Source organism: Giraffa tippelskirchi, chromosome 7, assembly GCF_054371585.1.
Source record: "Giraffa tippelskirchi isolate mGirTip1 chromosome 7, T2T-mGirTip1v1.2.pri, whole genome shotgun sequence".
Taxonomy (NCBI): domain Eukaryota; kingdom Metazoa; phylum Chordata; class Mammalia; order Artiodactyla; family Giraffidae; genus Giraffa; species Giraffa tippelskirchi.
In genome coordinates this window covers 137,810,702-137,837,461 of record NC_137281.1, presented here as the reverse complement: position 1 = coordinate 137,837,461, position 26,760 = coordinate 137,810,702, and the positions used below count along the sequence as shown (strand labels likewise).

At 40.2% G+C, this 26,760-nt stretch overlaps 1 protein-coding gene across 50 annotated transcripts in view; it reads right to left on the bottom strand.

Moving 5' to 3' along the window:
• Nucleotides 1-21,311, bottom strand: part of FUT8 (fucosyltransferase 8) — a 367,612-nt gene extending 346,301 nt beyond the window's left edge. For 33 of the 50 annotated variants that reach the window (XR_014059426.1, XR_014059425.1, XM_081509980.1 and 30 more), the window contains exon 1: nucleotides 19,993-20,046. The gene's annotated coding sequence lies outside the window, so the exon portion shown is untranslated. Of the gene's footprint in view, nucleotides 1-19,328; nucleotides 20,047-21,217 lie in introns of those variants that run through there. The other 17 variants (XM_081509992.1, XM_081509994.1, XM_081509990.1 and 14 more) reach the window with 2 other exon arrangements.
• Nucleotides 21,312-26,760: the final 5,449 nt, after the last annotated feature.

Here is a 26,760-nt window from a genome sequence, read left to right as displayed (position 1 = left end):
AAGACAATAAAAGTGTCCCTATTCAAAACAGGTGACATAAATTTCTAAGAAAATGTGCCTCTCTGTCAAGTTTCAGCAGCAATACTGACAAGTTTACAAGGAGGGTATTAGTGAGACATAATCACTAGAGGAGTTGCTGGTGGCTACTTAACCACACTAATCTATGTCAACCACCACTGGGGGGCAGAGAAGAGGGGGTGGGGGTAGTACTCACTGGCTACACATTATCTGGGGAGAATTATATCTTTTTCAGTAGAAAATAAAATACCAGCAACTACATTTACACATTCATTTATATACTCGTTTAAACAATTTCTTTAAAACTAATTAAAACTTAGGAAACCACGTAACTAGCCCTTACAACTGCTTCTAACTGTAATCCTGTGTCAGTGAAAAAATATACCAAAAAATGTTGAAAGTAGAGACTGGGAATTTAAGAAATGCAAAAGTGAAATGGTACCAAGAGTTTAACCACAGAGGGAGAAGCAGGAGAAGGGGAGCTGCCTTAGGATGGAGGTTGGCAGCAGCAACCGGAGACAGTGCTAAATATCTAGGTTTTGTTAACTTGAAAAAAACAGACAACGTGACACAGTAGATCAAAGGGAAGAAAAGGCAGATGAAGGAAGGACATGTGAATGCAAATCTTCCTTCTCTAAGCTACAAAGTGACTAGAATGAAATATTAGCTGAGAGAGAAGAAATGGAGAAAGAGAAGGACCTTTAATTCTATTTCTTAAGCTATTTCTTATTTCTCCTCATATTGTTACCCAAAAAAAATCACGTGGAAAGTAACAAAACTGTGAGCCCAAACAGTGTGATTCAAAGTTGTGAAACTTCCTTACTATACGGAAGTAGAAACCAATAAGTCTAACAGAAAACACCAAGGTAAGAGAGATGGCTTAAAACCAAACCAAAAAAACCAGCAAGCAAGTGAACAAAATCATACTATGACTCTTCTTCTACAGTTAAGACTTAAAAGTTACTTCCCAGGTCCAGAAACTCAATCTAAACTCCTTTCCATACTCACTCTACTGTTTGGTAAACCTCTCTCTTTGTATCCAGAATCTCCCTGGTTCTCCTGGCTTGCTGTTTTAAGGATTTACTGTAGTCACCATGGAATCACAACAAGAAATTATAAAGTTTAGAAAAATCTTATAAAGTTCACTGGAGCCTCAAATATCCTGACTTCACTGGACAGAACTAATGGTATCCAGAAGTATTCAGTCACTTATCTTCTTGTCTCAAGTAAAGTGCATTTCTCAGTCCCTAAACAGTTGCTATATTTCAAAGTCTTTTTTTTATAACACACAGAAGAGGACGACAGAGGATGAGATGGTTGGATGGCATCACCGACTCGATGGACAAGAGTTTGTGCAAGCTCCAGGAGTTGGTGATACAAGGAAGCCTGGCATGCTGCAGTCTATGGGGTTGCAAAGAATCGGACACAACTGAGCAACAGAACTGACATGATTACAGAGGTGGCAGTGGTGACAATGGTGGTGGCACGACCAAATTAAGAATGTCAGAAGCTCCAAGTACAGAAAATATAATATAATCCTCAACCTCCTCCCAATGAAATACTGCTGCTGCTGCTGCTAAGTCACCTCAGTCATGTCCAACTCTGTGCGACCCCATAGATGGCAGCCCACCAGGCTCCCCCGTCCCTGGGATTCTCCAGGCAAGAACACTGGAGTGGGTTGCCATTTCCTTCTCCAATGCATGAAAGTGAAAAGTGAAAGTGAAGTCGCTCAGTCGTGTCCGACTGGTAGTGACCACATGGACTGCAGCCTACCAGGCTCCTCCGTCCATGGGATTTTCCAGGCAAGAGTACTAGAGTGGGGTGCCATTGCCTTCTCCACAACTAAATTAGCCCAACAAATTCTTACTTTTTATCCAATTACTACTCCAAAAAAACTTTTTAATATTAAGCACTTTTAATGTTGTTTTTCTTTTTAAATTTTTTTTCCCTTTGCTTTGCTGGTACCTCATGCATTTGTTGGATATGCCTTTGGATAATCAGCACTAAGTATGGTAAGAAATAGATTAAAGGCAGCTGCAACTTGAGGACTGTGGTTTTGGAGAAGACTCTTGAGAGTCCCTTGGACTGCAAGGAAATCCAAACAGTCCATCCTAAAGGAAATCAGTCCTGAATATTCATTGGAAGGACTGATGCTGAAGCTGAAACTCCAATACTTTGGCCACCTGATGCAAAGAACTGACTCACTGGAAAAGACCCTGATGCTGGCAAAGGTTGAGGGCAGGAGGAGAAGGGGATGACAGAGGATGAGTTGGTTGGATGGCATCACCGACTCACTGGACATGAGTTTGAGCAAGCTCTGGGAGTTGGTGATGGACAGGGAAGCCTGGCATGATGCAGGCCATGGGGTCGCAAAGAGTCGGACACAACTGATCAACTGAACTGAAATGACCCTGTATCAGGTATTTTGCATGCATTACTGATAATTCTTATCACATCATCTATAAAAGGGAGATATTATCAATGCTGTTTTGCTGAAAAAACATGGCTTCAGAGAAGCCAGAAAAGATGCCCAAAGTCACTGTAAATGCTGTAAATGGAGGAGCTGAGAATTTGAAATCAGGCTTTCTGTCTCCCAAGTCTGATCCATTAGCCATACTCCCTGTAGGGCATTTCTTCAGAACCTGTTCCTGGACAAAATTTCATTTCAGGGAAACCCTGAAAAATTATTTTGAAATGCATCAGTTGATACTACTCAAATTTTCCATGGAAACTAATCACCAATAACTCAAGATAATAGCTGTAAATACACAGCCAGGACTGCTACACTGCACAACTCCACAGAGCACTTTTTTTTTTTTGTGAATGGTGTCCTCCAGATTGTGTGATGTAGGAGCAATAACCCAAATGATCATCAAAGGCCTTGTCAAAGCCATTTACTGTATGACTCTGGGAAAAAATGCAATCATTTTTTAAAAAACAAATACACATTCTCAGAATGTTAAAGAAATGCATTTTAAAGCACACATATACTCAGCATCATGAGTCATTAGGAAAATACAAATTAAAAGCACAATGACATAAATCTATGAAAAGAGCTTTAAAAAAAAAAACTGACAATACCAAGTGCTAGCAAGGATGAAGATCAACTGGAACTCACATAATATGTTGTTCATGGGAATACAAAATGGTAAAGTCAACTTTAGAAAATATTTTGGCAGTTTCTTATAAAAGTAAACATACATTTACCATCTGATTTGGCAATCCCACTCCTAGGTATTTACCGAAAGGAAATGAAAATTTATGTTCATACAAAGTTATTCTCAAATGTTTTCAGCAGCTTTATTTATAACTGCCAAGAACTAGAAGCAACCCAAACTTCTAAACAGATGAATAAACAAACTCTTTATTTCCTCTAAGCTTTCTGCCATTAGAGTGGTATCATCTGCATATCTGAAGTTGTTGATATTTCTCCCAGAAATCTTGATTTCAGCTTGTGACTCATCCAACCAGTTATTTTGCATGTTGTAAACTACATAAAAGTTAAATAAGCAGGATGACAATAAACAGCCTTGATGGACTCCTTTCCCAATTTCGAATCAGTCCATTGCTCCACGTTTGGTTCTAACTGTTGCTTCTTGACCCGCATACAGGTTTCTCAGGAGACAGATAAGTTTGTCTAATATCCTATCTCTAAGAATTTTACAGTTTGTTGTGATCCACACAGTCAAAAGCTTTAGAGTAGTCAATGAAGCAGAAGTAGATGTTTTTCTGGAACTCCCTTGCTCTCTCCATGATCCAACAAATGTTAACAATTTGATCTCTGGTTCCTCTGCCTTTTCTAAACCCAGCTTGTACATCTAGAAGTTCTCGGTTCAGGCACTGCTGAAGCCTAGCTTGAAGGATTTCGAGTATTACCTTGCTAGCATGTGAAATGAACACAACTGTATGGTATTAATAGTTTGAACTTTCTTTGGCATTGCCCTTGGAATTGAAATGAAAACTGACCTTTTCCAGTCCTCTGGCCATTGCTGGAATCAAGATTGCTGGGAGAAATATCAATAACCTCAGATATGCAGATGACACCACCTTATGGCAGAAAGTGAAGAACTAAAGAGCCTCTTGATGAAAGTAAAAATGAAAGAGGAGACTGAAAAAGTTAGCTTAAAGCTCAACATTCAGAAAACAAAGATCTTGGCATCCGATCCCATCACTTCATGGCGAATAGATGGGGAAACAGTGGAAACAGTGGCTGATTTTATTTTTCTTGGCTCCAAAAATCACTGCAGATGGTGACTGCAGCCATGAAATTAAAAGATGCTTACTCCTTGAAAGGAAAGTTATGACCAACCTAGGTAGCATATTAAAAAGCAGAAACATTACTTTGCCAACAAAGGTCCATCTTGTCAAGGATATGGTTCTTCCAGTAGTCATGTGTGGATGTGAGAGTTGACTATAAAGAAAGCTGAGCGCCAAAGAATTGATGCTTTTGAACTGTGGTGTAGAAGACTCTTGAGAGTCCCTTGGACTGCAAGGAGATCCAACCAGCCCATCCTAAAGGAAATCAGTCCTGAGTGTTCATTGGAAGGACTGATGCTGAAGCTGAAACGCTAATACTTTGGCCACCTGATGCAAAGAACTGACTCATTGGAAAAGACCCTGAGGCTGGGAAAGATTGAGGACAGGAGAAGGGTACGACAGAGGATGAGATGGTTGGATGGTATCACCAACTCAACGGAGATGAGTCTGAGTAAACTCAAGACGTTGGTGATCAACAGGGAGGTCTGGCATACTGTGCTCCACGGGGTCGCAAAGAGTCGGACACGACTGAGCGACTGAACTGAACTGAACTAGTCATTGCTGAGTTTTCCAAATTTGCTGACACATTGACTGCAGCACTTTAACAGCATCATTTTGGGGGATTTTAAATAGCTCAGCTGGATTTCTGTCATCTCCTCTACCTTTGTTGGTAGTAATACTTCCTAAGGCCCATTTGACCTCACATTCCAGAATGTCTAGCTCTAGGTGAATGACCACACCATCATGGTTATCCAAGTCATTGAGACCTCTTTTGTACAGTTCATCTGTGTATTCTTGCTACCTCTTCTTAATCTCTTCTACTTCAGTTAGGTCCTTAAAATTTCTGTCCTTTATCATGTTCATCCTTGCATGAAATGTTCCCTTGATATCTCCAATTTTTTTTGAAGAGATCTCTAGTCTTTCCCATTCTATTGTTTTCCTCTATCCCTTTGCACTGTTCATTTAAGAAGGGCTTCTTATCTCTTCCTGTTATTCTCTGGAACTCTCCATTCAGTCCTGTATATCTTTCCCTTTGCCCCTTGTCTTTCATCTCTTCTTTCCTCAGTTATTTATAAAGCCTCCTCAGATAACCACTTCATCTTCTTGCATTTCTTTTCCTTTGGGATGGTTTTGGTCATTGCCTCCTATACGGTGTTAGGAACCTCTATCCATAGTTCTTCAGGCACACTACCTGATCTGTCTACAAGATCTAATCCTTTGAATTTATTCATCACCTCCACTGTATAATGATAAGGGATTTGATTTAGGTCTTACCCAAATGGCCTGGTGGTTTTCCATGATTTCTCCAATTTAAGCCTGAATTTTGCAATATGGAGCTCATGATCTGAGCCACAGTCAGCTCCAGGTCTTGTTTTGCTGACTGTATAGAGCTTCTCCATCTTCAGCTGCAAAGAACATTGTTGCTGCTGTTTAGTCGCTAAGTCGTGTCCAACTCTTTTGCAAGATGGGAGCCCTCTAGGTTCCTCTGTCCATGGAATTCCCTAGGCAAGAATACCAGAGTGGGTTGCCATTTCCTTCTCCAAGGTATCATCCCAACCTAGGTACTGCACCCGAGCCTCCTGCACTAGCAGGTGGGTTCTATACCACTGAGCCACAAGGGAAGTAATCTGATTTCAGTATTGACATCTGGTGATGTCCATGTGTAGAGCTGTCTCTTGTACTGTTGGAAAAGGGTGTTTGCTATGACCAGCATGTTCTTTTAACAAAACTCTGTTGGCCTTTGCCCTGCTTCATTTGCCAAACTTGCCTGTTATTCTGGGTATCTCTTGACTTCCTCCTTTTGCATTCCAATCCCCTATGATGAAAAGGGCATCTTTTCTTTTGGTATTAGTTCTAGAAGGTGTTGTATGTATGTCTTCACAGAACTTGTCAACTTCAGCTTTTTCGGCATCAGGGGTTGGGGCATAGACTTGGATTACTCTAATGCTGCCTTAGAAATGAACTGAGATCACTGTGTTGTTTTTGAGGTTTCACCCAAGTACTGCATTTAGGACTCTTTTGTTGACTATGAGGACTACTCCATTTCTTCTAAAGGATTTTGCTCACAGTAGTAGGTGTAACGGTCATCTGAATTAAATTTGCCCATTCTCGTCCATTTTAGTTCACTGATTTCTAAGATGTTGATGTCCAATCTTGCCATCTCCTGCTTGACCACGTCTTGTTTACCTTTATTCATGGACCTAACATTCCACGTTCCTATGAATATTGTTCTTTACAACATCGGCCTTTTCTCTCACCAACACATACAACCAGCACTGAGTGTTGTTTTCACTTTGGCACAGCCACTTCATTCTTTCTGAAGTTATTAGCAATTGCCCTCTGCTCTTCCTCAGCAGCATACTGGACACCTTTCAACCTCATCTTCAGCAGGGGTCTCATCTTCAGGTATCATATCATTTTGCCTTTTCATACTGTTCATGGGGTTCTCTAGGCAAGAATCCTGGAACAGGTTGCCATTTCCTCCTCCAGTGGACCCCACTGTGTCAGAACTCTTCACTATGACTAGTCTGTCTTGGGTGGCCCTGCATGGCATGGCTCATAGCATCACTGAGGTATGCAATCCCCTTAGTCACGACAAGGTTGTGATCGATGATACGGAATCCAAGGCTTAGCACACAGTAAACTCTCAACTAATAATAGTTCCTTTCCCTTAACCTGCTTCTCTCCCCTGTATATGCATTTTCCTTTCCCTGTATCTCCTACTCCCTTCCTTTCCTCCTCCTCTCTAATGATTATAGATGGTTTTTGCCTACTCCTCATTCCTTCTCCCATTTCTCTGGATTATAGTATTCCCATCCTTTGGGGAACTGACCCTCTGCCATTTTATGTGGTTCTGGTGACAATGACAATTCTCCAAGGATGGGTCTAATTACAGGCCTTCCTTCAGAAATTTAAGTTCTCAGTAGTCTGAGTCCATGCATTTCTGTCGAAAAAAGCCTTCTAACATAAGCAGATGACAAGACTAACACAAAGAAAGAAGTCAAGAAATGGAGAAGATCCAGAAGACATTTAAATTTTTGGATCTGGCTGTTCTTGGACTGCTCTACCTCCATTCTCAGTTCAGTTCAGTTCAGTCACGTCTGACTCTCTGCGACCCCATGGACCGCAGCACACCAGGCCTCCCTGTCCATCGCCAACTCCCACAGTTTACTCAAATTCACGTCCATTGAGTCGGTGATGCCATCCAACCATCTCATCCTCTGTCGTCCCCTTCTTCTCCTGCCTTCCATCTTTCCCAGCATCAGGGTCTTTTCCAATGAGTCAGTTCTTCGCATCAGGTGGCCAAAGTATTGGTGTTTCAGCTTCAGCATCAGTCCTTCTAATGAATATTCAGGACTGATTTCCTTTAGGATGGACTGTTTGGATCTCCTTGCAGTCCAAGGGACTCTCAAGAGTCTTCTCCAACACCACAGTTCAACAGTATCAATTCTTCGGCACTCAACTTTCTTTATAGTCCAACTCTCACATCCATACATGACTACTGGAAAAACCATAGCTTTGGCTAGATGGACCTGTGTTAGCAAAGTAATGTCTCTGTTTTTTAATATGCTGTCTAGGTTGTTCCTACTTGCAAAGTCAGAAAGTCACATTTTCGTTCAATCATTTTAAAAATGTTGTTATTTTTAGTGTTTCCCATTTGAAAAGCACAAAACATCTTGCTTCTCTAAGAGAACAGAAATAGTAAATAATTTCTTTACTTGCTGTGACCTTCAGTTAATTTACTTTTGTTATTAGTGGCTATTAATATAAAGATATTACCAAGTCCTACTGTAGGGCAATCAAACATGTGCAGAAAGAGACAAAAATAAAAGATAAAGCCATATGGAATTACATTTGACCCTTGAACAACGTGTGGGGGTTAATCCAAGTGTAATTTATAGTCAGACCTCTGTAACTGCAGTTCCTCCACATTCACAAACTCAGTCAACCACAGACCTTATAGTACTGTAGTATTTACTACTGAAAAATATAAAGTATAAGCGGACCTGAACAGTTCCAACCTGAGTTGTTTAAGGGTCAACGGTAGACTGAAAACAGCTGCCCACTGAAGATTTACATTCCAAGTACCAGGGACCTTCAAGACAACTTCCAGTCATCAGTGCAAACGGTACTCACTTTTCACCCCTTCACATTTTTACCACTCTTCTTACTCAAAGCTAGGTAATATAAGATATACATTATTTTGTGTCACTCTGGCTTTACATTATTCATTCTCCGGATCTTCAATATCTGAAGAAAGGCAACAGCACGTGCCAATAGGAAAAAGACCCACATGCAGTAAGGATTAAAGCAAAAGTCTTCTGAGCTGACAACATACAATAAACTTTGAATAAGTCTTTCTTCAGTTTGCCTGCCCAGAATTTCCCTACTATTCTTTGGTGCTAAGCTTAAATGTCACTTTCTTTCCCTACCGATCACATCCTAGTAGAACTGCCTCTTCCTCCTCTCCCTCTATTACAGCAATTACAAAATTATAATTATTTATGTTAGTAGTAATGAGAACTTAAACTTCTGTAGTTAAAATAAAAAAAAGGAAATAGAATAGAGCAGATGAAGTACAGAAACACCATAGTAATGGAATTCACAGCTTGACAATGGAAAGGATCCGATGGGGAGGGAATTCAAAGATAACTCAGAGTTTAAGTTTGGACAATGAGAGGGATGAGCCAATAATAGAGAAAGGGAAGTTAGAAAGAATAATACATTTGGATGAGAGAAAATTCAGAACTGAGTACATTGAGCTTGATGGAATAAGAAACAAGTGGCGCTCTCAAGCTGGAAACTTAAGCAGCTTCTGTATGGGGTGGGAGTTGTCTGAAAGAGGTATTTACTGGAGCTAAAAAACACTGTAACATTACAAGGAAAAAGGTCTAGATTAAGAAAAATGTATAAGGCTAATACTTAATAAAGAAGTTGACCTTGTGAATGAAAAGAAGAGTTGCTAGAATATATAGGAGAACCAGGACTACTGAGTTATAAGGAAAATCAAGAGAAGGGATTCACACTGTCTAATCTGAAGAATTAAAAAGCTAAAACTAATACTAGAAATGCCTCTGTTTGGCAGTTCAGAAGGTCATTAATAAAGACAAGGAGAATAGTTTTACTGAAAAAGAAGGTAGACAAATTAAAACAAGAGACATACTGCTTTTTCTTTGGGTTGTGGGTAACATGAAAAGAAGTGGGGGGGGGGCAGGGAGCAGGGAATGGAGGAAGTGGCAGAAAGAATAAGGAAAAGTGGTTTAGGGTTTTGTTGTTTTTTTTAGACCAGTGAAGATGCTGTCAGGAGAAACTGAAATTAAAATGATAAAGGAATGAACTTAATGAACCTATATATTCTAAAGGTACCTGAACATGCACAGCTTCATCTTGTTACAGAATGTTTGACACTGAATTTTGTTTTTAATCTCTTGTGTGCTCAGTAGCTCAGTCATGCTCAATTCTTTGTGACCCCATGGACAGTAGCCCACCAGGCTCCTCTGTCCATGGAATTTTCCAGGCAAGAATACTGGAGTGGGTTGCCATTTCCTTCTCCAGGGGATCTTTCCAATCCAGGGATCAAACCCACATTTCCTGCATTACAGGCAGATTCTTCACCACTGAGCCACCAGGGAAGCCCCATTCTAAAGAGCAGCTGGGATACAAGTGGTCATGAAGTAGTCACGAAAGCCTAACGGACACATCCCTGACACCAAATGGTACAGGGGAGGGGAAATTACACAATTAACTGATAAAGAAAAGCAAAGCTGAGGAAGCCTCTGTTTGATGGTCTTAACTGTCTTACACTTTTCAAAAAAAAAAGTAAGTGAAATAACCTGCAAAGTCTGAGAGCAGTATACCGTTACAGGCTAGGAAAGAGGTAGAAAAGGTCTGAAATAGCCCCTGTAGGAAGTCAGTCAGAAAAGAATTGTTAAACAAATGTTAAGTATTTTGCAGCACCCTTTAAGAATTTATTAAACCTTAGAAATTAATCATTTTTATTGCTTTAATGTAGTTCCCAGTCTTGCTTGGTGTTTTGCTTAAATATCAAAGTAGTACCTGATTATTCAACAAATCCCTAATAGCTATTTTCTAAGGACAAGTATTTGAGAGAACTATGCTTCCCTGGTGGCTCAGATGATAAAGAATCTACCTGCAATGTGGGAGACCCAATTTGATCCCTCAGTCAGGAAGATGCCCTGGAGAAGGGAATGGCAACCTACTCCAGTTTTCTTGCCTGGAGAATCCCATGGACAAAGGAGCCTCGAGGACTACAGTCCACGGCGTTGCAAAGAGTCAGACATGACTGAGCAACTAACACTTTCACTTTCTTTCATATAAAGAAAAAGAATTCTAAATGTCGAAATGGCTATACCTTCTGACAGCTGCTCACTTATTATTATGATTGAAAATTAAAATTCCCTGGGAACATATGAATGATGATTACCTTTAACATTTTGAGGCTTTATAAGTTATAGAAAGAAGTTTCCCCTTCCTTTACACTGAAATTTTTCCAATTACATAATTTATATTTAGGTATTTTTTATGTGGGCTTCCCTGGTGGCTTAGATGATAAACAATCTGCCTACAATGCAGGAGACCCGGGTTCAATCCCTGGGCAGGAAAGATACCCTGGAGAAGGAAATCGCAGCCCACTCCAGTATTGTTGCCTGGAGAATCCCATGGACAGAGGAGCCTGGTAGGCTACAGTCCATGAGGTCGCAATTTCAGTGGGACATTTAAAAATACATGGTATAGCATATATTCAAAAGAATATTATTGTGATAAAAACAGTCACCTTAGAAAACTTTATATTTATTCCTAGAATGCTGCCATTGTACAATAAGCTTTGGGATTCTACTTTTGGAACTCCTTTAAAGTTTTAACACAACCTTTATAATACTGTCAAAAGTGAAAAATCTTCATTTAATACAGATTTGATTTGGGGATATTTTTGGTTATCATAAGATGATTTATCTAAAATAAAAATACTATTTCAAGCAAAAAGTGTAACTATAAAGCATGAACAAATTTTTTTATGCTGCTCTAATGACACCATCAGTAAAATATATTTACAGCTACATTCCCCTCCTCTACAAAGCCTGCTTTGCAGGTCACCACTCATACATTCTACTAGTTGGATAAAAATAAAGGTTCAATCATTTTATAGCCATACTTCCTACTACTGCAGATGATATAAGAAGCTCTGATGGTTTCTAACAGTCAAAATTATTGAATATTTAAAAGTAGTCACAGCACTCTCATTTTTAAATTTAGCTAGTTGTTTTTCAATGCCCTATCTTTTACTATACTATACTGAAAATTACACCCTTGGTATATACCTGATACCAGCCTACTCAGTCTGTGGTCTATACCTGCTACACATACACATACGCACACCCCTAATTTTTAATTCCCTATATACATATTTTTTCCCTAATTTGTCACCTGAATGTTATCTGTCAGCTTTGCCTCCAGATGAGCCCTAGGATATACTTTCCAACAGTAGCCATATATCTCCTTTGGCTCTTCTTCCTGGAGCCCAACTTGGCTCAAACTTCACTAAAAATGCTCTACTCCACTTTCTACTTCCAGAACAAAAAATAACTAAAAAGCATAATTTTTTTCTATGTTCCTAAGAAGCTTCCATCACTTTTAAAGCTCTACCTGACAAGTATTCAACTTTGCTTTTATTCTCTTCGAAAGTCTTAATTATTAACTCAGCAATTAAGACTATCCCTATTCTCAAAGTTGTACACATGAATTAAAAAATGCCCAAGAAAAAGTTTAATAAGTCATCCTGATGCTTCGAGGCAGTCTCAGATTTGTCCATTGCTGAGTCACCTCTTAAGACCATAAGCCTTGTTTTTGATTCAGAAAAAACGTATGTGGACATAAAGTGTTAAGGGAGAGTTAAGGTACGTTCCAGGGAAAGGTCAGCGAATATCTACCAAGGGGTGAAAACCGAAATAGAAGAAAATCAAAATAATTCACTTTATGGAGAAAGAAGCAGAGGCCCAGAGAGGGCAAATGGCTTACCCAAGTTTATACATTTGGGTGGCAGAGATAATACTCATATCCAGGTCTCCTGATTCCAAGCTCAAAGCTTTTATACTTTATCCATTCTTAATCCATACTAAATGAAAAGAGCCAGACACAAAAGACCATTTACTGTACGATTCCGTTAATGTCTAATTTCTACAAATGGCAAAACTACAAAGACAAAATACAGGCAAGTGGTTGCCTGGAGCTGAGCGCAGGAATAGGGGTTGGGCAAATGGGCAAGAGGATGCTTTTTGGAAGGTAAAAATGTTCTAAAATTGGATTGTGATAACTGTTGTATGACTATATTATTGTTGTTTAGTCACGAAGTCGTGTCCGACTCTTTGCAACCCCATGGACTGTAGCCCAGCAGGCTCCTCTGTCCATGGGATTCTCCAGGCAAGAATACTGGAGTGGGTTGCCATTTTCTTCTCTAGTGGGTCTTCCCGACCCAGGGACTGAACCACATCTCCTGCATGGGCAGGCAGCTTCTATACCACTGAGACACCAACTATATAAATTTACTAAAATCTGAATGGTGAATTTTATGGTATATAAATTAAACTTCAACAAAGCAATCCAAAAAATTACTTAGAACTCACTCAGATTTTAGCTTTACAACTGTGGCACTCTCAGAAAATTTTATGTCAAAAAGGAGTACTAAAACATGAAGAAACCAGCCTTTTTCCAAACTTCAGATCCTTTTCCCTTCAGTATTTTCAAAAGTTAAATACCTTACTTTCTAATCTTATATTTGACATGGAAAGAGAAGGTGACGGGCACTGTGCAAATACACACAGAAAAAACATGCCCATTTCCTTCAAAAATACTTTAGTCGTTGATCATCATTTCCTTTTAGGTAGGATTCTGCATGGCTCTAAGGGAACCTCTGCAGACAGTTACAGAACAGAGAATGTGCTCTTATATCTGTTATCTACCAAACTGCTCCAAAACAGAATTCTTCGCTGATTTCATTTTCACCATTATAATTTGTGCCATTATAAACACTAATAAGAGGAACCATTCCTAACTGCATATTAGCAAGTTTCTTTATTATTTGTACATCCTTATTAGGTATACAACTCTTTAGCCTACTCAGCACAAGAAGCATAGTCCTCATTTACTTACAAATTAAAAATAACATTATATCATTCATTCCATGAATGCTTTACACCTGTTAAGTATCAAGCTGGTAATCTAATGCTTGGATCTTAAACACAAACAGTTCTAACCGGTGAAGACCCAGATGTCCGTAATCATGTCAGAGGAAGCAGTCAGAATTACTCAGTAAATCTACCTTTCTCATGCCACTGAGGCTTATTTCACCAATGCTAAAGAAAGACTTTTTGACTCAAGAGCTTCAATTACCACCTTCTAAACCCTAAAATTTCAATAACTTTCTAAAAGATAAAGAAAAATCTGAAACTTGCAAAAAGAAAACAAAATATTTACCATGGCTTAAGTTCTAATTTTAAAGAATAGACTTTTCTCAAAATTACAACCTTTTGCCATTTGGTAACTGACTGAATTAAGTAGTTATTCACAAAACTCAACACATACAAAAAAAATTACAATCTCTGTTGAATATATCTCTTTCAGGTACAAGTACAACTCCATACATTAGAGAAATTGAGTCAGTTAGATCTCTAATGACTAGGGCCCTCATCATCAAATATACACTTTCTCCTTGTGAACATTCCATAATAACTGGCTTAAATCTGCTAAAACTACTCCCATGAAAGGAGAACATTACTGTCCATTTTAGTTTCAAACCTAGTTCTCTTCAATGGACATAGGTTCCTATTGTTTGGGTTTGTTAGTTTTTTGTTTGTTTGTTTTAACATTAAATTATTCCAATGAGGCAGACAAAGGAGGTAACGAGACATTCTAAAAAGCAATTCCCTGTAGTCAGAAACTCCATAGACGAAGACAGAAATAACAGAGAAGGCATAAGACTGCATTTCAAGAAATGGAAGAAGGGACTGCCATGTATTTAATAGTAAGCAGAACAATAATATGACTGACACAGGACTCCTAACAATGAACCAACATCTCCCATATCCCTTTTTATACAAAATCATTAATAAATGGTTAATAATGAATTGGGATTCCCTGGTAGCTCAGCTGGTAAAGAATCCGCCTGCAATGCAGGAGACCCCGGTTCAATTTCTGGGTCAGGAAGATCCGCTCCAGAAGGGATAGACTACCCACTCCAGTATTCTTGGGCTTCCCTGGTGGCTCAGCTGGTGAAGAATCCGCCTGCAATGCAGAAGACCTGTGCTCCATCCCTGGGTTGGGAAGATCCCCTGGAAAGGGAACAGCTACCCACTCCAGTATTTTGGCCTGGAGAATTCTACAGACTATATAGCCCATGGGATCACAAAGAGTCAGACACAACTGAGTGACTTTCAATAATTAAACCCCATATCAACCTGAATTTCTCCCAGTCTCTTGCCTACTGCTGCAAAAGAGAATGAAGCCATCATAAATAAACTTATTGTTAACATAAAAGCTAATGTTTTACCAGGAAATAGTCTATGAACTCTAAGAAAGAAAAAAAAAAATCCTGCAAAGGTGGTAAACTCCCACATTTTTCACCACTGTTGGAACAGAAGACAGATGATAACAGGGAGATGAAGGGAGTGGATGAAGAGGAAAAAACTGAAGAAGAAATCTCCCTCACCTCTAAAGAAAGCGGGTTCATCAACTAGTACATCCCCTCTCTCAGTCTCCCGCCCTTCACTGGTCCCAAGCATACCTAAGGCTGAGACAATGAATGAAATATAAAAGCTACAAACTATATTTTTCCACCTTTACTACTTATCAAGATAAAACAATAAATTAATTTTAAAAACTATAAAAGTGATTTTAAAAGCTAGCTTATGGAATATTAACTCATTTAATAATATTGGGATGCTTTTACAGTTTGATGGTTTGTAAATACCATTTTTACTACAGACAAATTTATTCTAAAGCTCTACGTATTAAGGCATATTAAATGGCATTTATCTCATCTAAGGGATACAAAAAGCCAGCCATAAATTAGTAAAAATTTAAAACTCATTCATAGTTCATTAACAGTCTTAAAAAAATAAGAAGATTTACAAAGACACAAAACAGGTTCATTTTAGTTATATATTTGGGGTAAATCAAATAGAACAATCTTCCATTTTCCCTTCACTTTTGTTCATTTACAAACAGAAAGCTACAGCATTTACAACTCACATGATATAACACTTCTCATAACTGAGATGCTAAAATAAACATGAGCTTAATGTCCCATTTACATCAAAGATTAACATCAATAGTTTATTATTTATTTTCTAATATGAACTTTATTTACACCTACCAGTCACTGAGACTGTGACAAGTAGAAACGTTAAGCCTGATCTTCTTAATGTAAATATGTTAAATCATGTTTATTCAGTTTATCCCTGAATTAGTTTAATTTCCAAAAAAAAACCCAAGTTCTTAGATACGACAAATACAGGAGAGCATTTCAGGAGTGATCTTCAAAGCTTTATTCCAGTGCTTAAATGAAGAAGTTATACTATAGAACCAATACAAATGAAAAGAGAATGATAGCAAAGAATGAATTACATCTGTTCTAGTCTTATTTGTCAATTTGTCAATTTTTTTTAACTTAAAATTCAACACATTTCCTCTTCACATGTTCTTTTCTGACAAAAAATTATCACAAAAAGATATTTTTAAAAAGTAGTAAATGAGTGTAATATTGGGTTTTTAGCAAATAAAGCCTATATCTTAAAAAATGTAAATGAAATTAACTCTATAGCTCTACTTTCTGTAAAGAGCATGAATAACTCTTGTATTGAAATACACAGCATAATCCCATAGGCCCTATTTGCTCTTCTCCCATTAAAAGAAAAATCTACAGTATTGCATAAAGTCCATATGGGCTTTATCTTTAAAATATTATACGGACTGATATAAAGTCATTTAATCAAGGAAGAAAAAACTATGCCAAGTGAATGATATGGTTCATTTTATTGGTTTGATTCCTAACTATCCCAAAGAGAAAATTGCAGGATGATGGAGGATGGTTGGAGAAGGGGAGATATAATCAAGAAAGTAGAATGTAGAGAGAAAGGAAGGTTGAGACTTGAGACTAATCTGTTAGAAATTTATATACATATATATAAAATACATATATATCCCCATATAACCTTCTTCTACTCAGGATTTTAAAAGCTCTTTTTTAAAAGAATCAGTTGTAATTATTCCTTACTTTTAGACATGTTCCTTTCATTATAACAAGCTACAATTCAATAGCAATTCAAACTGCAAAACCATATACTATATGGTACAAAAATATAAGCCAGAGAATCATCAACAGGAGAACCAAGGGAAACTTGGTATTGATCCTCTAAATCCTATACCTACAATACTACTGTTGACGACAGAAGACTGGAGATTGACATCTCATTTGAAAAGTACCAACAGGACCAGTATTGATGCCTGAGTAGAAAAATTATGCTGGTTTCAGAGTTGCTTAGAACCTCATTTTGTTTTAGTAAAGAAACTTAATTACATGTTTATTTTTACATTTGCTTTTATGATTATGAAATGAAAATGCTTTTACTTTTATAAGTGTGCTGTAATATGAAATGGGTATGTTCACCATTTAATTAAACCAAGAGACTTACTAAATGTACTGTGCAGCGACTCAAAAAGAACCATTAAAGAAATGAAAAAGGTATATGCAAATATTCTAGAATATCTTATAAAACTGATTTATAGCATTAACTTTTTAAATACAGTAAACACCTCACTATTCTGTATCTCACAGATATTTTCATTCCTTTCATAGAATCTATTTTTTTATTTTACCACCACCAAAATTCTATTTACACAATGAATAGCAATGGGGAACAGCCCAACTACTACCCTCATAAAACAAAATATTCTGATTTTAATATACACACAATCAATCCTAACCTCAAATTTGAAGAATATGTGAACTGTAAGAAGTAAAATCAAAAAAAAAGAAAAAGAAGTAAAATCAAAACTGATTGCAGCTCAGAAACCTAAATAAAGTGCCACAGACAAAAAAAATTACTGCTTCATATTCAAAGGCACAAGTTCAGTTCACTGCATTATATTGCAGGAGAGAGATGTTAAGAAGTGACCTTGGGATCCTGCTCTCCAGATGTTTCAAGGACCCATTTTTTTATTGCAATTACCTCTACTTCTGATAAATACCTAGCTTACTACACACTTGATATCTCTGCTCTTATAAGACTCTACTTGAAGCTCTTTTGAAATTTTAGGACTGTAGATAATACAAAGAAAAAACTTAAGAAGATACAACATGCACAAAGGGTTAACAAATACTGCTTCCTTTCTGATGCAATGCATAAGAAGGTTAAGAAACTATCATCATATACCCTAAGTTTGAGGACATACTTTCAGAGGTTTAAAATGAGAAATTCAACAAACCTTATGCATTTATTTTCAGATCACAAAAAAAACTTCTAACTAATTTGTAATATACAATATATATACTCCACAAGTAACTATGGACAGATAAGATATATATCCATTATCAATTCCCTTACTCTTTTAACTAAAAATTAAGTTTCTCTTTCTTCTGGTCATAAAAATCTGGTTTGGGGTGTTTTACAAAGTTCAAACATATATTAAGCCATGCTTTGCTTTAGCACTAGCTCCCCCTCCAGACCAACCTACTGATATAACTGCACTTAAAAAAATAAACAAGAACACAAGTTTTTCCAAGCCACTAGTGATTTAAAAATTCACCACTTTTAAAGACACTCCAATGCCTTAAAATAACTAGTTAAAACTTGTAACCAAACACTGCAGAATGTAATCTAAGTTACTGTTTTTCAATTCTATGTCTCAAAACTGACTTGAAGGAAAACAACTTCAAGTGTCTATTTCAGTTTAAGAACATCCTAAAATACAACCTATATAATGCTATGTTTTATGGAAATTATTTTGAATCACTGTCTTAATAAACCACAAGATATTCTTCATGTTAACTCACTACTTGATCAAAGACACATTTTTGCATCTGTTTCTGCAATCTATGCAACTTTCATTCCAGCTGTTCAGCAATTCAAGTAGAATTCTCAGTTTATAAAGCAGGAAAAGGAAAATTCACGCCTCCAAACCACCCTTCTATGTTCCTTAAATCCTATTCATTTCTAACACCCTGCATTTTTACATATTAAGCTATAAAATCATAATTTCAAATCTTTGAATTCCCACCTTATCCTTACTATTGTAGTAGGTATAAATCAAACTAAGATTTACTATGTGCATTTTATGGTATATTTCACAAGGCTAGCAATGTACAAGGCTTTATTATACAGCATAGGATTTCAGGTTAATTTTAAGTTACTTTCAAGAAGACAGAATACAACTTACTCCACTACTTCAGCATAACTCTGTAGTGCTGCAAATCTCTCTCCTAAAAAGTTTTCTATATGATGCATTCTTTAAAAGAAATATGCATAAAAACAAAATTTAATCAAGAAAATAAATATGCACTTATCCCCAAGAATAACAAGGGAGCGAAAAAACTGCAATTAAACCTTGCCTGCAGTTTCTAAAGAGAACCAAGCCAAAGTTCAATCAGTGACTTGTGATGAGTTTAACTGTAAACTGAGAGAAAACTTTTGTCGAAATTTAGTCTGCGTTACCTTGAGGTTTGGGGTTTTTCTATAGGAGATTATGGCTTGCCTAGGTCCACACTCTTGAGCCGGATTAAGTCAACTGTAAACTAACTCAAACATGGGAATAAGAAATAACACCCTGCTCTATCCAAGGCCTCACTCAAACGCTAAAGCTCACCAGGGATAAATTCTAACCATGACACTGCCATTTAACTTAAGAAATACACTGCGTCTCTGACGTGTGGCTGAAGATCGCAATCCCTACTGTGAGAAAAAAAACAGGTGCTGCACACGACAGCCCACTCACTCTTGCAGGACAAACCTCCTTTAACTGGAGGTTAAATAAATACTTACGGACTCATTTAACCTTCCCAAATAAGTTTGGAGCTCTAAAGCCGCCAGCTCATCATTTCCACATCAACCGAGGGTGCAGCGGCACTCAAGCCGTGAAACTGCCCTGGCACTGGCCCCTCGCCGGGAGCGGATCTTTGCACGGGTCCACTCCCCGATTTCCTGCCGGAGAACCCCTCAGGAAAGCCCTTAACGCACAAGCATACTCCTCCCCACAGTCTGTGACACCAGGGAGCGAGTTGCTGGCGAAAGGGCAGGTAAGAGCAGAGGAGAAGAGGGACACCTCCCACCCCCGCCCCCATCTCCTTTCCTCGGTTTCTGCCCCTGCCCTAACCAAGGATGCGCGACGCTGAAGGCAGCAGCCCAGCCCCTCCACGCCCCGGCCGAGGCGGCAGGCGTCCCTAGTCCCCTGCCCGCGGCCCCCACCCCCCGCAACCCCCGCGGCCGCGCAAAAGCACCCATCAGATGGTCCCGGGGGCTCCCTCCCCACTTTGCCCGGAGCCGCTGCATAAGCAGCAGCAGTGGCAGCAACAGGCCCGGGGGTCGCCTCGCGGGGAAGAGAGCTGCGACGGCAAGCAGGCACCTCCCCGGAGCCTCCTGAGATCCCGCGCTCGCCCACCTCCAGACCCCGGGGCGCGCGGGGCCCGGCTCCCAAACGACCCCTTACCCGAGGCGGGAGCAGAGGCGGTCTCCGCCGTTCCCCAGCAGCCACCGCCGCTACAGCCCTCAGCCGCAGCTGCCCCGCGTTGGGGAAGTGGGAGGGGTGGCTGGGTGGAGGATGCTACTCCCTACTGAAGGGAGAGGAAGAAACGGAAACAGGAACCGCCGCCGTCTCTGCTTAACGGAGCCTTCGGCGCCACTGACTGAGGGAAAGCGCGAGGCGGCGCGAGCCAGGCAGTCGCTGACAGCGCGAGATCGAGCGCGAGCCGGGTCCCGGGCGCGCCACCCCGAGCAGCGCCGGCCCCATTCCGCGAGGAGAGGAAGGGGACGGGTCGGCCAGGGGGCGGCGAGGGGCGGGGGCCTGGAGCGAAGAGAACCGGCTACTCGGGTCTGCCTGAGATAACACGCGCACGCGCCGGAGCGGCTCTGACCGCGAGCGCAGGCGGGGAAGCCTCTGCTAGCGCAAGCGTGCCCGCGCGACTGGGAGAGCGCGCCCCCTCAGCGTCCCAAGCTTCTGGAAGAAGGCGCGCATGCGCTGGCCACTGCCTCCTACGACGACCCCCGCCGGTGCCAGGGCTTCTCCCCGCCCCCTTCTCGCCGCGCCCGTGGACCGCGTAGCCGCAGCGTCCGACTGCCGGGCTGAGCCGCGGGTCACAGCGGGACGAAGAGACTTCCAGCAGGGGCAGCAGGGCTGTGCGCACGGGCGCCGATTCTGACACGAGTGTAGGCCGCCCTCTACCGCTTGAAGGCCAGAGGCTGAAGGAGGCGCGAGAGGAGCCAGGCTTCCCCACTCCCGGGAGCGCCACCTCCGGGGAATGCCGTATTCTCAACCGCCGGGAAACGGATCGGCCCGTGCCACTTCAGCCCGCGGCCCTTAAGTGCCACTGGTACTGGAAATATGAAGCAGGCTCCTTGCTACTTTTTAGAGGAGTGATCGCTGCTGCTCAGCCCCCGTAGCGCAGGTCTGGCCGCTCCGCTGCAGCTTGCAAAGCACGATCATAGAATGGCATCGCACTCCCATGCGAATAGCGAAGCCCGGTTTAATCTTGTGAGAGCTGGTCTTCCACATTCGCCCGGACAGAAAGACCCCTCCCCCATGAGAGCCTGGGTTCGGTGCCTGGGCTCTCCCCCCGACCCGCGGCTGCAACAACCCCTCCAAGGCGGAAGTTTATTCGGTACGGAAAAGAGAACATGGGGCGGGGGAGGGAGCTTTTCCCTAGGATGCTTCCTACCCGGCTCGGACTCGGGAAAATTCCTGGCGCCTGCGATGCAGTGGGCCGAAGAGCTAGCCCCAGTCCAGCCCTGACGGCGAGCTGAGCCGGAGGAGCTGAGCGCGCCGCCCCGGCACACAAAGTAGTCGCGAGCCGAGGCGGGGGTGCTACGATGGCCAATGAGAGACACGAACCGCGTGAGTGGAGTGCGAGTCAGCGAATCGGAGGGCGGGAGGATGAGCTTCCCGTACCGAACTCTTCCCTGTAGCCTCCGGACCCAGATCCCTAGCCTGGGTGCAATACCTTGAGAAAGCGAAATGGTGCCCCTAAAGACAAGAATGACTTCTCTAGACTTGGATATTTTTAAGTAAATGCCTTGGGAACCCATCACAGAGCGAAGATGGGCGGCCTTTTAGATGCCAAGTATGAAAGGATCACAGAAAAGAGATTTAAGAGGCAGTGGTGGGCTGCCAAGACTGCAATCTGCCTAATAACATTAATAAATTTACAATATTTATTGACACCTTTTTAGAGTCCAGAAGCTGTATTACAGAAATACAAATAAGATGCTGCTGATTAAAAAAACAAAGTTTCCTGTCTTCAAGAAGTTTAGTTTCCTCTGAAAGAGGTTTGTTGGACCTTGCGACTGGGTTTTATCATCAGCCCTTTAAAGAAAAAGCTCTCAGTGAAGTGGTAGTTTCCAGTCATTTTTATGACTGGCTCCCTGTAAGAAGAGAAATTTGAGAAAAAAGTAAAGTGACTGATCTAAGGTTACACAAAAATATATACTGGCAGAGCCAGAACTATATTCTAGCTTAGCGTTTATATTCCATCATTAAACCATCATTTATCCTATGCGTGGTTGCTATCGCTTACTGCAGAGGTTTCCGCACCAAGTTAATAAACTGAACAAAAGTCTGCTATAATGGCTACATACTTTAGTTGTTGGAATTGAACAGAAATTTTGGACTTATGCCATAGTAAGATAGATTAAAGGCCAAAGTTTTATCAAACTCTAGGTACTTTTTAGAAGTCAGAGGTGAGGTCGATATCTGCTTTTTTAATTCAAACAGTACTTTTTAACAATACTTTTAGCAAGCATGTTTAACTTTAAGATCTCCAGTTTCAAAGCTTTCCTTTACATTTGCCTTAAAACTCCTGGGTTTTTAAATATTGCCTTCATTTTTCCTTTCCAAAAGCCTAGGAAGTGAAATACTTATATTCTCTACCTCTTTCTGCTCAAAAAAAAAAAATCCAAAGAATGTTTGTCCGAAATTTCTTGCACATTTATAGGATGGTTCCTGTCTTGTTTAGTGGCTAAATCATGTCTGACTCTTTTGCAACCCCATGGACTATAGCCCACAAGGCTCCTCTTTTCATGGCATTTCCCAGGGAAGAATACAGGAGTGAGTTGCCATTTCCTTCTTCAGGGGATCTCCCCCACCCAGGGACTGAACCCACTCACCGGCATTGGCAGGCTGATTCTTTACTGTGGAGCCATCAGGGAAGCCCAAACCAGATAATTTGCTGTCTATAAAATACACTCAGAAACTAGTCCTTTAGCAATTTGGATTGCATTCTGTTGAGTTAACCCCACTCCAGTACTCTTGCCTGGAAAATCCCATGGACGGAGGAGCCTGGTGGGCTGCCGTCTATGGGGTTGCACAGAGTCGGACACGACTGAGCGACTTCACTTTCACTTTTCACTTTCATGCATTGGAGAAGGAAATGGCAACCCACTCCATTGTTCTTGCCTGGAGAATCCCAGGGACGGGGGAGCCTGATGGGCTGCCGTCTATGAGGTTGCACAGAGTCGGACACGACTGAAGCGACTTAACAGCAGCTGTTGAGTTAATGGACATCTCAGTCACTGACAGAACACAGCCCTTTCCAGGACATGCCCAGCATTTAGTGGCCACCTCATAACTGGAAATATCAGTTACACAACTGATCTTTGAGAACCAATGTTTACACATTAAGGTCTGGGCCAATAATGAATTTCAAGAAAATTCCCAACAGTTCCAGCTTTTAAAAAACACATTTCTTTTATTCTTACAAAAGAGGTTACTACTGAAACTCTGCCTTCTTGCTGGGTTAAATTTCTGACAGAAAAAAATCCCCTGAAGATTCTAAACATCTCTGGCTACCAGTAGACATCTCTGTCAAAGGCTGATTTCTCCATAAGCTCCAGCCTCCCTCTATGCTTCTGGACCCTCCATCGCTTCTTACTCCATCTGCTTCTCATCATGCCTGGTGTCTGATATTTGCTTGAGCAAGTAGGACTGCTCCACAATGTCCGTGGCTCCATCACCAGTGAGGCGTTAGGCCTACCTTTGCTTATCTGAAAACTTACAGGCAAGTTCTGTTCAACAAAACACTGTACAGAACATTCTTTATGATATGTTTTAGTAAGAACTAATAGAACCTTGTCAGTACTTTATATTCTTTTTCACAGCCTAAATTCTTTCATCAACCAGAACTTGTGGGGTCTTGCAGGTGGGGTGAGGAGGAGTCAACCATTAGACAATAGAAAAGATCAAAATGAAAGGTAGTGAGTACATGAGAAGCTATTGTATCAAGAGATTAGCTAGATCAAAGTTAATGAACGTGAATACCATCACATTTCCAAAATCCTGAACTTTCATGTAGGAGCTAGTTTGAAATTGACTACCATTTCATTAATGAAAATAATAAAAATAATAGACAAGTTGTAATATTGCTGAGTGCCAGGTCTCATGATAAACTGTTTATCTCCATTATTTAATTTTAAAATCAACCCTTTGAGGTGGGGCCCTTATTACAGTGGTGGGAGGGATCAGAGAGAAAGATTGAGGAGACTCTCAGGAGGTTCAGAGCAACTACTTACCAAACAGTTTAGAAAATTTTCCATCTTTACCAATGTGGACCAACTGAGTATCAGTCCTGGAAACTTTCTTATAAATTAAAAAAAAATTTAAACAAATTTTTAATCTTGTTTTCTAATTGTTATTCTAGCTACATTTTACTCAGAAGATTCCATTTTACAGAAACTCATCCAAAAGACAGCACTGTTACTGCTACATGCAAAAAGGTGTGACCTTGAAATAATAATTTTACCCATTTGGGCCTTAGGTTTCTCATCTGCAAAATAAAAAAGTTGGACTAGATAAACTTTAGTTGTTTGTCAGTTCTGAAACAATACATTTAGCTAGCCTGATACCCAATTGGCAGAAACTACAATAATATATGGAAAAACAGTCCATACTTCCAAATCCAATAAAATTTTAAGTCACTTTTGAGCCATAGAAATTCCAACTACATCCACTCATTAAAGAACCAAAGTCAATCTTTCCAATCAAAAGAATAAATGAAGCGATTGATTTAAAGACCAATGAAATTAGCCAAACTATCCCTCTCTATGACTTGCCTCCATGGCTGAAATTTCTGTATTCTCCATTAAGGTAAAATGTTAGGTAGTTCACACTGTTGGTTTCTTATTCAGCATCTACTCTTGTTCCTTCCTTATTAATAGAGTTCCATGTTTTTGTTTTTATCTGTTTGTTTTTTAGATAACCATCCAACCTCCAGCTACAGAAGGGCAATTTAATTAGTCTGAATCAATCTGTCTTTCCAGGCATATACAGAGATTACATCCCTGCCACCTACCCCAACTCTTGTAGTTGGATGGACCATGTGACTAATTAAAGTCATTAGTCTATAGTGGGTTGTGGATAGAAGTGATATGTGTCACTTCCAGGTAGAACACTTAATTGGAAGTATAAGTTCATCTAGTGTTTACTCTTCCCCAGTCTCAAGATGAGTATTGTTGAAGATGATAAAGCCTTAGTTAACTTAGCTCCCTAAGAGGACAATGTGGAACAGCCCACCTCCTTCCTTCATCAAGTCAGGATGGATACATAGTTTGAGTAAAAGCTACACCTTTGTTGTTTAAGCTACTGAGATTTGGTTTTGGTTTTTGGTTTTTTACTGTGGTATGACCTAGACTCTAAGTTATGCCAGATCCTAGACTATTCTAATTATTGCACCTGAAAACTGTGTAGTCCTGGGGTAAACTGACCCAATCAGAAGGATTTTTAGCCCATGCTTTGCAGAGAAGATTCTCTCCTTCCTACCAAGTATGAGCAAGTCAGCCTATAACCCAAATTGCCACTGGCAGCAATCTAACACGGAGAAGGCAATGGCACCCCACTCCAGTACTCTTGCCTGGAAAATCCCATGGACGGAGGAGCCTGGTAGGCTGCAATCCATGGGGTCTCGAAGAGTTAGACACGACTAAGCGACTCACTTTCACTTTTCACTTTCATGCACTGGAGAAGGAAATGGCAACCCACTCCAATATTCTTGCCTGGAGAATCCCAGGGACAGGGGAGCCTGGTGGGCTGCCGTCTATGGGGTCGCACAGAGTCGGACACAACTGAAGCAACTTAGCAGCAGCAGCAGCAATCTAACAGCCGTAAGAGGGACTAACTTAGAATGAACTTGACACACTAAGAATGGCAAACAGAGAGCAGAACCTTGAAGATATAGCTGAGCTGATGGTTATATCACTTCTGAAGGCTAATCTTCTCTGGACTTCTAAATCTGCAAAATAACGATTCTGTTTGTTTGTCCAAAATACTGTAACCAGAAAATACGTCTTAAAAATTTTTAATTTAATCACAGTTCCTAGCACAGATCTAGCTCAGGAAACACTCAAAACTATTGAATGAAATAAAATTTATAAAAAATATAATAGCTCTTGTCTTCAGAAATAAACTCTTACCTGCATTAACAAAGGGAAAAATGTTATTTGAATCAACTCAATCTTTTTACAGGTGAAGAGATTTAGACTCAGATATGTTACAAAACTCATGAAGTTCACATAGCATTGTTATGGCAGAATCGAAGGGGAAAAAAAATAACTAATAATCACTTCATCAAAAATGACCATAAAAAAAAAAAGACCATAGTTTTCAACTCAAGATGGAGAAGTAATAGACAGTAGATTACTCTAGTAGTTAAAAATGTGAAAGTTAAGACAACTGTAGCTTACTTATTAGCTGGATGATCTTGAACATGGTACTTAACCTCCTCGAGCCCTAGTTTTTCCGTCTATAAAAGAGGCTAACAATCTCTAGCTCATAGAGTTGTGAGGAATAAACAACATGTAAAAAGCACTGAACAAAATGCCAGACATATAGTAAATTTTCTATATATTGCAGCCATATCAAAAGTTGTTTGTGTGTGTATGTGTGTTAGTCACTCAGTTGTGTCCAACTCTGTGCAGTCCGACCCCACGGACTGCAGCCCTCCAGGCTCCCCTGTCCATGGAATTCTCCAGGCAAGAATACTGGAGTGGGTTGCCATTGTTTATTCATAGCTAAATTAACTTTTGTTTTCATTAGGATAGATATTGTTCTCCTTTATCATTTATTTAATTCAGGCCACTGACCTATGTTTCTCCATCTTGTATAATTATAGTGTAGTCTATACAGTTGTGTAGCCAGCATACACCTTTCATAGAGAAATGCTTTTCCCATTTCCACATTTCTGTCATATGATAGCAGCCAAAGAAGTCATATTTG